Source organism: Aedes aegypti, chromosome 2, assembly GCF_002204515.2.
Source record: "Aedes aegypti strain LVP_AGWG chromosome 2, AaegL5.0 Primary Assembly, whole genome shotgun sequence".
Lineage (NCBI taxonomy): Eukaryota > Metazoa > Arthropoda > Insecta > Diptera > Culicidae > Aedes > Aedes aegypti.
Window position 1 is genome coordinate 71,706,218 of NC_035108.1, and position 12,678 is coordinate 71,718,895.

A 12,678-nucleotide genomic window follows, 5' to 3' on the forward strand; every position below is an offset into this window, starting at 1 on the left:
ATCAATTTCAGGAATTCATTTAGGTTTTTAGCCATGGGGTTTCTTCTTCTTCCTGGAATTAACTTCTCCACTGGGACAGAGCCAGCTGCTCAGCTTAGTGTTCTTATGAGCACTTCCACAGTTTTTAACTTAGTTAATAGCTCTTAAGCTTTCTTTCCCAAAGATGCCATTTTCGCATTCGTATATCGTGTGGCATGTACCTACGATGATACTCTATGCCCAGGGAAGCCAAGGAAATTTCCATAACGAAAAGATCCTGGAGATATTGTTACTCAGTCGGCATGTTTTGATTTTGTTATGTTATAGTTATAATTAGCGACAATGGAAATTCGCCGCAAAATTCTTGAGATTTCGCGTTTGACCAAGGCGATAAATTCAAAATTTCGCGGCCTTGTCGCGGTTCCATACTTTTGGCTATATTTTACATAAAAATACACATATTTAGTGAAATAAGCGTTTATACGTGTAAGTTTTGTGGAATTTCATCAAATATAGTTGTTATTTTACAAATTAAGATAAAAAGTTTGTTGTTAGGGTGGTGATTCAGAATTTGAAACGAAAGTAGCAAATCAGGAAGACGTCCAAGTTAAAACTAAACGGGTAGTGAAATTTTGTGATGGAACTTTAACTTCAAGTTGAATAGACCATTTTCATGAACAAAACACTAAAATGCATTAATGCAATAAAAATTCTCCAAATTCAACTAATTTCGCGGCATTTCGCGGGATTTCCTGAATTTCGCGGCGAAGACCAAATTTCGCGGATTTCGCGGCTTCCGCGAAATTGCGAATTTCCATTGTCCCTAGTTATAATTATGGCTGGTTATCAGTTACAATAACAAAAATTATAACACAATTTTCTGTACACTAAACATAATTGAATTAAAATATGTAATAATTTAAACAAAATTGTAACTCATTATATTTCAAATCTCACAAAAATATAACTTATTTTATAAATTGACGCTAATATTGAGCTGTTCGGTAATCCAATCCGCATAGTTATTAAATTTATTAACTCATTACGCGTGGCAAAGATGGACAAATTATGGGTGAAATGATGACAAAAAAAATCCACGTGCTCAGTTGAGATTTGAACCCAGGACTCTTATATGCTAGACGAGCGCTTTACCAACTAAGCTACCGAACCACTTGGTGACCCAATAACTGAGTTGGTTACAAATTCAGAATTCAAATCCCTACAGACCACGCGGACCCCTTTCATAACCCATATCCATCCATCTCATTTTACTACACAAGCGGAAAGAGCGAGTGCGATTTATTTAGTGTTGAAACTGTTTGCCTATCGTACCTACATCGCTTCCACAACAACTGTATTGTGGAAGAGTAAAGATGTGGGAAGGCTATCAACGTGTCGTTCTCACTCAAGTGACGACATGACTACTACAGAGAGGCAGTAACACTCTAATATAAATTGACGCTTATATTGAGCTACTCGGTAATCCTATCCGCATGGTTATTAAATTAATTAACTCATTACGCGTGGTAAAGATGGAAAAAATATGGGTGAAATTGTGAAAAAAATCCACGTGCTCGGCTCGGATTTGAACCCAGGACTCTTGTATGCTAGATGAGCGCTGTGACGAAAGGGGTCCGCGTGGTCTGTAGGGATTTGAATTCTAAACTTGTAACCAACTTATTTATTGGGTCACCAAGTGGCTCGGTAGCTTAGTTGGTAAAGCGCTCGTCTAGTATACAAGAGTCCTGGGTTCAAATCCCAGCCGAGCACGTGGATTTATTTTTCATAATTTCACCCATAATTTGTCCATCTTTACCACGCGTAATGAATTAATTAATTTAGTATAACTTATTTTGTAACTTTCCAAAACTGAAGTATAACTAAATTTATTACAAGCGGATGCTCTCAAAGCATTTATACCTAACAAATTGTGTTATAATTATGTTTTAAATTGAAACAGTTTTTGTTCAATAACTTATTTTGTTTAAATTATGTTATAATTTCCTCCATCAACTCAAAATGTTTCAAACAAAATTGAAAAAAAAGTTATTATTTGTAACACATCTTGATATAATTGTGCTACAATTTCGTTGTAATCCACGGGTCAGGATGCTAGAAGGTATTATAACAGAAGCTTCTGAGAAAATGACGATTAGTATTTTGGAAAATATCTTTAAAAAACTATTCATGGAAAAAATCTTGAATGTACTTTATTACCCTCACAACTTTAATGTACGTATAGCGAAATCACCTTTTGCTTTATGGGCTGCTTATATGTGCAAAGTTTCACGGATAAGATTTTGCGAATAAACCAATGCGCCACCGCGTCACGCCAACGCAGCCGATTCATTTGACGTCACGCCGACGCCGATTGATGCATCGCCGGCGCGCCATACGATTTTGTGTTTTCGCGGGGTATCTTTGATCGGTATGACCCCTCTCGTAATAAGTTCGATTCATCATTTATTGATGGAACATTTCCAAAGCATGAATGGTGCCTCTCTTTCTGACATTCATAAGCTAATAAAGATAAAGGTTTTTTGCGAAAATTGCGTTTAGTTCATGCGTAAATTTGTCAACTTTTTGAATCAATAATTTTTATCATTATGGATGACTCTATCGAAGATTCATATCTCACATGAGTTCTGCATATGGTATGAGCAAGGAAAATTCGGTTGTTACTGAAATTGGCATCGCCGAAAACGATTCCGTTGTCAAATCTATTATAAGTGCATTCAATTAAGCAACATTAACGAACTAGTATTAACCTTTCGGTCGTCGCGCGAATTTTTGTAACGCGAGTAGTCGCGCGTTGTACAGTATGGCCCATAAAAAAATGCGAAAATCCTCATATCATGTTTTATGCTATTTTTACATAGAAAATGTGAATTAAACAAAATATTATTCATTACTTGTATTGTTTAATCTATTTAGACTCAGTTTTTCGCTTTGGACATAATTTTTATCTGTTACTTTCACCTTACCAAAGAGGGATTGGAAGCATACCTTCAAATTTTATCATGCGGACATCGAGTTCAATATCTGTGTGATGAAAGCTTCTAAAACACCAACGATGGCGTGGGATTCTTCACAGGCCTTGTCTCCAGCATACGCCCATATCAAATGATAGAATTGGTTCATACCTGGATCATTGGAGACTTAAACATATTTTCGAAAAAACGACTCATTTTGGAGAGCTTTGATTAAACCTTCATATAAGTGTGATAAGCGGCTCCGTTTTGCTCAAAACCTATGAGCTAGTATTGATATAAGTTGTCTCTTACCACAAGAACAAATTTTTCCTCAAAAATCTGTTATAGGCCTCCGTATTTAGTTTTTATTCAACTTTAACAAAAAATAAAGGCATATCAAACCTATAAGACGCAAATGCCCTCAAAACTATGACTCTGTCAAAATATTGTGATCATGAAAAACACGTTCTCTAAGAACACCTCCATCCTCTGATACCAAACAAAATAAAATTCTCTACAATAAAGTGTGGTTTTTAAAGGTGGAAAGTTAATCACCAGAGTATACCACAATCAGATGCTGTTTCTAGCTTTGGGCGGACAAAACCTTTGAACTTCTTTGCTTTATTACATTATTTAGAACAGTGAGAAAAATATAACATAAATTGTCCTGAATAGCGAAGTTATCTCAGAATATACTACAATAATCAGAAATTACATACACTGGCAAAAACAATGAAAATAACGCTTGTGGATGCTATATTCACGATCAAACAATTTTCGCATTTTTTTATGGGCCATACTGTACTTTGTACAACACCCTTCGTTTTGCGAATATCTCAGGAGTCTGACCACTTAGATAGATGACGTCTTCGGCGAAGTTGATCAGTAGCTTAAGGTGAAGGTTCATTGAGCACGTAAACATAATGTTAACACCCACTCGAGCCACCCGCTAAAGCACCCTCTCGAGCCACCCAACAAGGCGGAGCACAATGTTATGTGCGTCGGCCAAAAATAAATCATCATGTTTCATGTAAACCTCCACCAACAAAATTATGTAGGTAGTGTTACTTGCACACGTTTCATACAAAGGTATTATTGTCAATATGAATTCATCAACAACTTCATAAAAACTCAAAGTCACAATTTATTTCATTTGGTAGTGAAAACATGTTTTTTGACCAAAATTATAAGCATTTTTCACACCATGCGTGTGTTGTTTACTATTTTTGGCAGTTTTCTTCTCTATTCTCTCGCTTCTCGCGGACGGAGAAAGTTGCCATCAGTATGCATTTGAATTATACAGTCAATTCTCGCATAACTTCTGATCTCGCCCTGAAAGCCATTGGTAACCATGTGTGTAGCTCGTTGTTTCTGAGCATTTGAATGGATTTTTATGCTATTTAACAACGCTATGGGGAAGAAAGGATCGTTATCTACCTGCCCGTGATGTTGGTTTGGATGCTTATTCTTTCTTTTGCTCAGAAACAACGAGCTACACACGTGGCTACTAATGGCTTTTAGGGCGTTATCTCAGAGTATGCGAGAATTGTACTGAGTGATTCCAAGCAACAGCACCAAAATTTGGTAAATTTTTTAATTCATTTTTTTCTATTGAGCTGAAACTTTGCACAGTTTTCCAGTTCCATCTAAATCGTCATTTTCCGATATCAAATCTTCAAGTTGAGTCACGACTAACTTTTCAAAAGGGTGTATGTGAAAATGGTTCAAAAATATTCAAAAAGCTGCACAGCAAAAACGGTTCGTTCGATTGTTAGACAACTAAAGAAACAAAGTTAGACAACTAAATAAAGATTCCAAAAAAATACACACAGTAAAAATTTTTTTTTTTCGCATTAAAAAACATAATTTTTGACACAAAAACTCAAATATCTCAAAACCCTATCGGAATACCAACGTAATTTTTTGAGGGAAAACGGTCCATTATATTAGCTATCTACCATAAAAATTTGGTGATGGTAAGCCAATAAAGAAAAAAGTTATGACATTTCAAACATGTCACAATTTTCACATTTAGTAGAAAAAAAATTTTTTTTTTCGGTGTAAATTATTACGGAAACCGCAGTTTGTTGCTGATTTTATTGGTAAGGGCCTTGCGTGAATTAAACAAGTCGTTTTCATGTATTCATTAGTATTATGTATATTATATGTATAAATATTATGTGTATGTATAAATATTATATGTATATGTATATATGTATAAATTAAAATGAATTAACAGATTACACGAAAATAATTTTTTTTACCAGGATATTTTTTTTTTAGAGTATGATCAATGAGTTTCTTAATGTTATATATAAACTTTAAAAGTTTTGGATTTGGGTATGCGTTATGAGATCATGAAAACATTTTATTAATACTTATTTATTTATTTATTGTTATTCAATTTTTTTACAATATCGAACACTTTTGCATCATTATCAGTACAGTTCGAGTATAGTTTTGCTTTAATTTTATTTTCTGACAATGGAATGAAACAGTGAAATTTTTGGGTTCCTTGGATCGTTTTCGCGTTATTATATTGCTCGCTGAGCTCTGATGCCGTTAATTCGTACTCTTCAGTAGTAGTAAAACAAAATGATAATTTTGTTAAATCTTCTTCTTTTCTGCGATTCGCCCAATCAAATAGTTCTTTCGCAGTTTTAATTGGATGCTCACGTTCTTTGGCTAAACTTGCCCTTGTGGCCATGCGCTTTATGGTTCCTCCAATAGCATCACAAGGACCTTTGCCATGTGACGTAGCAAAGAAATGCCATTCTGCATCAATTCCATACTTTGATTTAAATTGACATAGGCTCGAAAAATTCTTACGGTTTTTGTACTGCGATGCTGCTCCTTCAGACATGAAATATATCTTTCTGATTTCTTTATCCTTATCAACGCGTAAAAAGTTAATCATTTTGGCAATGAACAAATTTACAGATACTGAGTCGTGTCTTAAATCTTCGGAAATTACAATAAAACTAAAATGTTCAATTTGCGTACTTCCATTGAAATAAATAACGAATGGATGAATTGTAGCTTGTTGTACGTTCCAGTGATGGGACTGCACTTCATCTTGCAATACAAAGCTATAGTTTTCAGAAAAATCACAAATGACTAAAAATTCACCATCTTGTAATGTATTTTTCGTATTTTTTTAAAAAGCGGGATTGCTCTGTTTTAATAAAGTCGTGAGGAATTAAACTTTCTAATTTCAAGCAAAAAATGACACAAACTCATCTACAGGTTTTACAATAGTAGAGTTGTTAAGTAGCTCATATTCTTTCTTTGTTTAATTCTTAAAGTACGAGATTTATTAAAATAATGATAGTCCCTGAGCTTCTGAACAATTTTGCCGAAGGTGCCTGTCTAAAAAGTCAAGATCCTGCAGTATCCGCAAAACAAAAATTTCATGCTCACTAGCGCCGCCTGATGGCAAAATATCGTATTTATTGGCTCAAATAATAATAGCCCTTGAGCTACCATACTACTTTGCCGAAGACACCATCTTTCTAAGTGGTCAGGCTCCTGAGATATCTGCAAACAAAAGTTTCATGCTCACTAGCGCCGCCTAGTGGCAAAATTTTGAATCGACTAGCTCAAACAATGATAGTCCTTGGGTTACCGAACATATTTGCCGAAGACGCCATCTTTCTAAGTGGTCAGAATCCTGAAATATCTGCAAAACAAAAGTAAAACTTCCATGCCCACTAGTGCCACCTAGCGGTCAAATTCCGAATTAAATGAGGTACCATCAGATAGCGCTTCACCTCCAAAAAACATTGGGGTCTTTACCAAGTTTCTATATTATCTGGATTTTGAGATGTGACGATTTCAAACTGTGTTTTCCTCGAACCGTACATAGTGCGTTCATTATTATACGTCTTCCATGTACATTTGTTGATTTTACCGTATTATAAAGGGCCATACTATAAATAAAAACCGTCGAGTATTGTTCTTAAAAAGATTCTTGAGGAATACATTTTGGTTTGGTGTCGATAGATATCTTTGTTGCAAAATTATTGCATATGAATCTTAACTGTTGTACAAAGTACAACAGCGCGACAGCCCGAAGGTTAATAATGCAGATTGGAAATTGCCTATCTTTAGGCATATTCTGCTATTCAAAGTGTTTTTATTTTTGTAATAACTCGAAATGTAAATTACTTGATAGAGTTTGGCTTTCATATTCGGCATCATAAGCAATGATTTAAGTAAGTAACGAGCTTTTCAATACTACCGAACGTTGTTTACATGGGTGATCAAAGTTACCGTAAAATCGGGTGTAATTGATCAGAAGGGTGAAATTGATCATCGTATTACACGATTTTATTTATTCGTAATGGAGCACAAATATCAATGTAAGCTGCAGTAAATGAATGTTGTTTGTCGTAACTATTGTCGAATTGTGTGTTCTGAAGTTTTTTGCGTTGAAGAATGTTTATTACTATGGAAAAAATGAAAAATTTCAAAATCATGCTTGGTGCAGTATTGGCAAACACCTATAAACTTCTATTTCTAAGCAAGGAATTGAACATAGTATAAACCTGAAAGTTTGTGAGGATGCTTGAGATACATCCGCAAACCAGATTTCATCAACAAAACTCGTACCAATTAGCTCAAATGTTTGAAATAATTGAATTTCTGTTTAATATCATTGATTTCCTTAGGAAATTGCATACATCTAGGCGTTTTCCGCTTAATTCTTGAAATTTAACTATTCATTATTTAAATAAATATTGCATTGTTATGATTTTGACAAGCATATTCGGATTCAGGGAGCTCAAATTTATCATGTAGAGTTGTTTTGAAAACTAACAATAATGGCATTGACAAGTGATCAATTTCACCCCGAAATGAGATCCCTTGATTTTATATTTTAGAGAATTTTGTTAACACTAAAATGACAGTTGTTAAAAAATTTCGGTACATAAGTCGATGAGGCTCACCATCGTACTTGTTTTCTTGCATTTTGTTGTTTAGCATTGTTAACATTATTGAAAACAGACTAAAAACCGTGAAAAATGATCAATTTCACCCGAAATTACGGTACCCCACTTGAGCAAAATAAAAAAAACACCTAAAACAATTATTTGAACAAACTCAAATCTTTGGAAAACCAAAATATAGTATATAGTCACGAGCGGTGAGTGCAAGTTCTTGTTTTAAAAATATAAAATTTGCATTTTCAAATGAGAAATTTAAGAAATATCCCAAAAAATGATCAATGTTACCCCAGATTACGGTACCCATTTATAATGTTCAAATAAGTACCCATATAGGACATTTTGGTAAAAGGTATTGCATTGGGAATTCTTAAAGAAAATCGTACATATATGCGTCAAGGGATTTCTCGAAGAAGTTCACCAGGAATCCCATCGAGAATTATTGCAGAGATTGCTTTGAGGACCTTTTGTGGAGTGGGAATTTATTGATAAATGATTCCAGGAGTTCAACAAGAATTTCATTTCGAAAGTTTCAGTATTTCTAGAATTCATCGTATTTCAAATATTTCTGGTGATTTCAGATTTTTCAAGAAACTGTTCCTCTAATATTTCCTCCGAGTTGACCAGACTTTTATTTTTCAAGAATTTCTCCGAATCGTTGTTTATAGATTTCTATTCATGAATTGCCTCAAGTATTTCTTTGATATTTTTATTTTTTTTTAATTCAAAGTTTTTTTTTAAGGATTTCAAAATATCTCACAATGAATTTTTGTGGAATTTCTCATATGATTGCTTAAGAATTTTTCGGTCTTATGAATTTTTTTTTCAAATTTCTTTTCATTAAAAAAGACAATTTACACCGCCAAAGGCTGCACAGACTGAACAATCACGAACGGACAACACGGAACACCCAGTAGACCAGTAATGAATTTTTCTTCGGAGAAAAGTTTCCACCGACTGGAGCGAGAATCAAATCCACGCTTAGTAGCACAATACGCCTAAACGACTGACGCCGCTAATAAGGCAATCCATGAGACAGCTGCGATCAGCTGGTTTTTTTGTTTACTATGTGCTTTTGACGTTCTGCGATCGGAATTACTTTCAATTACAAAGGAAAATGTAAAGCTCCGATAACACTCGTATGCTATGTTTACTCTTTCATTTCGGTTGCATTCACACTTTTAGCTGTCAGTCCTATCACGAAAAGTCCTCATAGATAGCCTTATCGCATGGCCACAAAGCCTACAACTATACTTTGTATTCCTTCAAGAATTTCAACAGCAAGTCATTTAAAAAACAATCCAATAAATGTATAAACATGCATTTCTCATTGTTTATTCTGCACAAAAACTTAAAAGAAAAATCTCAAAGATTTTTTACATAACTATCTCTATGATTTTCTGCATGCACATGTCCAAGAATTCCTTCATACAGGCCTCTAGGGATTCGTCCACAATTTACCCAATAGAATTTTCAATGAAGCCTGGGATTCCTTCTGAGATCTCTTCGGTGATTCTATCTAGAGTATTCCATGGATTGGTTTTTGTTTTTTCCCCTAAATTTATGCAGTTTTCCAATTATTACTAGAATATGTACTTGATTTTCATCGAGGATTTTATGTATGTGGAAAGAAATCATCCAGAGACACCTCTAGGAGTGTTCAGAAAATTACAAATGAATTCTATGAAGTTTCTTTATGGATCCTGACAAATATTTCTATAGGAATGCCTCCAAGAAAATGTTAAGGTTCACAAACTGCTTCAGGTATTCTGTCTAGAATTCATCCTCACTTTTTCATAAACAATCGTTCAAGGATTATTATTGATTTTTTTTATGGATTTCACAATTAATTTCTTCCTAAATAGTCTTACAGATACCTACGTCTGTTGTTCTCGGTGAAAGGATAAAAGTCGCTAAGCCTCGTAATGGGACCCCTCCAGTGAGAGTAACGTTTAAAAATCCCGATGCCAGGAAAATGTTTGTCAAAGCCAAGTCATCATATGGTAAACTCCATGCTTGTGCCATTATTCGTCATCATGGAAGGACTGATCAAACAATATCAATAAGAAACGAGTTGTCTGCTCTGAAAGTTGATGTACTACACGAACTCAAAAACGCTCAGCAAAAATCGTCCCTAGCTTATGTTTGGCCCAGCGCCGAGGGAGAGATTCTTATCAAAGCTACTTAGTCTTCGAGGCCAATCTGTATCAGAACTCGCTCTGATGCTCAAAAGTTGACTAGATCTCTGAACATCTAATTTGTTATCACTCAATTAAACTATAATGATGATTGAAATTGAAAATTATAACGCAATACAGAGCAAAAATGTTTATATCGAAACACCAATACAGCAACGCATTTTCCCACGTGATTCGAACTGCTTCAATGTACTACAATAGAAACATTGAGTTGGATGGAAATCACCATATACAAGTGAAAATAAAGCTAAAAAACACTTCGTTGGATTTACATGGGATCTATAGACCTCCTAATTTCGATTTCTTTCGGTTCAGCAGTTTGCTAGAACAGATTTTACCTACGTCGAATCTATCTAAACCTGTTTTCATCTTCGGAGACACGAACGTTGCAGTCAATAGTGTCAATAGAGATACTGAGGATTACGTAGATCTTTTACATTCATTTGGCATGACAGTTTCCACAGTGATCACAATTATGTGCTTACAGTATTCGACACTAGAACCACTGTGAATCGTAATAGAATCTTAACCAAATCTGTCACCAACTACAGAGCAGTGAATGAGCAGTTCAATAATTTTCTGACATTCAATGACTGGAATAACAAAGAGCCTAATGCTAGATTGAAGGAAATTGTTGTAAAGTACCGTGAGCTGAAGGAAAGCAATACGACCACTAAAACTATGAAAGTTCGACTTAAGAAAGATGGTTGTCCTTCGATATGAAAATTCTGGGTAATATCAAGGATAACGTACTAAGAAAATGGAAAGCAAATAGAGAAGATCAACGTCTGGCTGAAATGTTGAAGCACATTAACAGAAAATTTACTGCAGCGAAAAGAAAAGCCAAGAAGGAGTACTATGAGCGATTTATGAATACTGGAAATCAAACACTATTCTGGAAGCGGATGAATGAATTACTAGGTTCAAAGACGAAGGAGAAAATTGCTGCTATCAACGTCCATAATGATGTCGAAGTTTCTGATCCAACTGAACTACCTAACTTCTTCCATGAACACTTCACCTCTATTGGCCACAAACTAGCTGAAAACCTGTCCTCTTCAGGTAATATTAACCTACATCGTACTATTACAGTAGAATCGTCCTGTTTTTTCGTAAGACCTACTGTACCGGAGGAAGTAGCCATTGTCATCTCTAATCTGAACAGTGCGAAGGCCACCGGCTATGATGGTCTGCCGATATCCACCATTAAGCATCACCGAGTTGCACTGTCCGTAATATTATGCAACGCCTTCATTGACTCTGTGAGTAGTGGAGTTTATCCGGACTGCCTAAAGAAAGCTATAGTTTTTTCCAGTGTTTAAACAAGGAAATCGGAAAGAAATCAACAATTATCGTCCAATTTCCGTACTTTCGGCGCTAAACAATATATTTGAAAAGCTTCTAGTGCAACGTCTTTTCAATTATCTGGAGATGAACAACTTTTTCTACAGCAAACAGTATGGATTTCGGAAGGGATCTTCAAATCAAACTGCTGTGCTTGAATTAGTCGAGGAACTTGTGGCGAATAGAGTTGTTATAGATTGAAATATAAAAAATATTAGGTAAATTGTTTTCGATTCTACTTGTATGATGCTAAGCGTGTACAAGAGATGTCAAACAACGAGCGAAAATGAACGAAAAGCAGATTAGGCGAAACGGGAGAAACGAGAACTGTGCGGGAAAGAAGCCAGTTTTGTAAACAACTCGATCCAGTTTGGTGACAACTTTTGTAGCAAACGGACGGTGTTTGCTATAGTGTGTTTATTTGTTGGTTCGGCTCAAGTTTGGCCGATCAGTTATGTTTCGGTTACTACATGGCGCAGTTGGTTAATGGTTAGTTGTGTTTATCTCTACAGGAGATAAACATCGAATGTATTTTTATTGCCGGGAAGAGAGTTTTCCGAGCAATATTAAATATTGATTATGGAGAGAGAGTTCTCCAGGGCCGGAAAGAGAGTTTTCCGAGCCAATGTAAAAAAAATAAAAAACTTGGAGAGAGAGTTGTCCAAGGACGGAAAGAGAGTTTTCCGAGCGGATTTTGGAAAGAGAGTTTTCCAAAATGAATCCTAATTGCCGGGAAGAGAGTTTTCCGAGCAATGTGAAAAGTTGTTTATGGAGGGACTGTTCTCCAAGGATGTAAAGAGAGTGTTGCGAGTGGATTAGGAAAAGAGAATTTCTCAAAATGAATCCAATTGCCGGGAAGAGAGTTTTCCGAGCAATGTGAAAAGTGGATTAGGGAGAGAGAGCTCTCCAAGGACGGAAAGCGAGTTTTCCGAGCCGGATTTTGGAGAGAGAGAGAGAGAGAGAGAGAGAGAGAGAGAGAGAGAGAGAGAGAGAGAGAGAGAGAGAGAGAGAGAGAGAGAGAGAGAGAGAGAGAGAGAGAGAGAGAGAGAGAGAGAGAGAGAGAGAGAGAGAGAGAGAGAGAGAGAGAGAGAGAGAGAGAGAGAGAGAGAGAGAGAGAGAGAGAGAGAGAGAGAGAGAGAGAGAGAGAGAGAGAGAGAGAGAGAGAGAGAGAGAGAGAGAGAGAGAGAGAGAGAGAGAGAGAGAGAGAGAGAGGGGGGGGATATCATTATATTCTTTCCC

At 35.7% G+C, this 12,678-nt stretch overlaps 1 non-coding gene across 1 annotated transcript; it reads left to right on the plus strand.

Annotated features, from left to right (window-relative positions):
* Nucleotides 1-1,677: 1,677 nt before the first annotated feature.
* On the plus strand, nt 1,678-1,749 carry Trnat-agu. Its single transcript has one exon. It is a non-coding gene; the product is annotated as a tRNA-Thr (tRNA).
* Nucleotides 1,750-12,678: the final 10,929 nt, after the last annotated feature.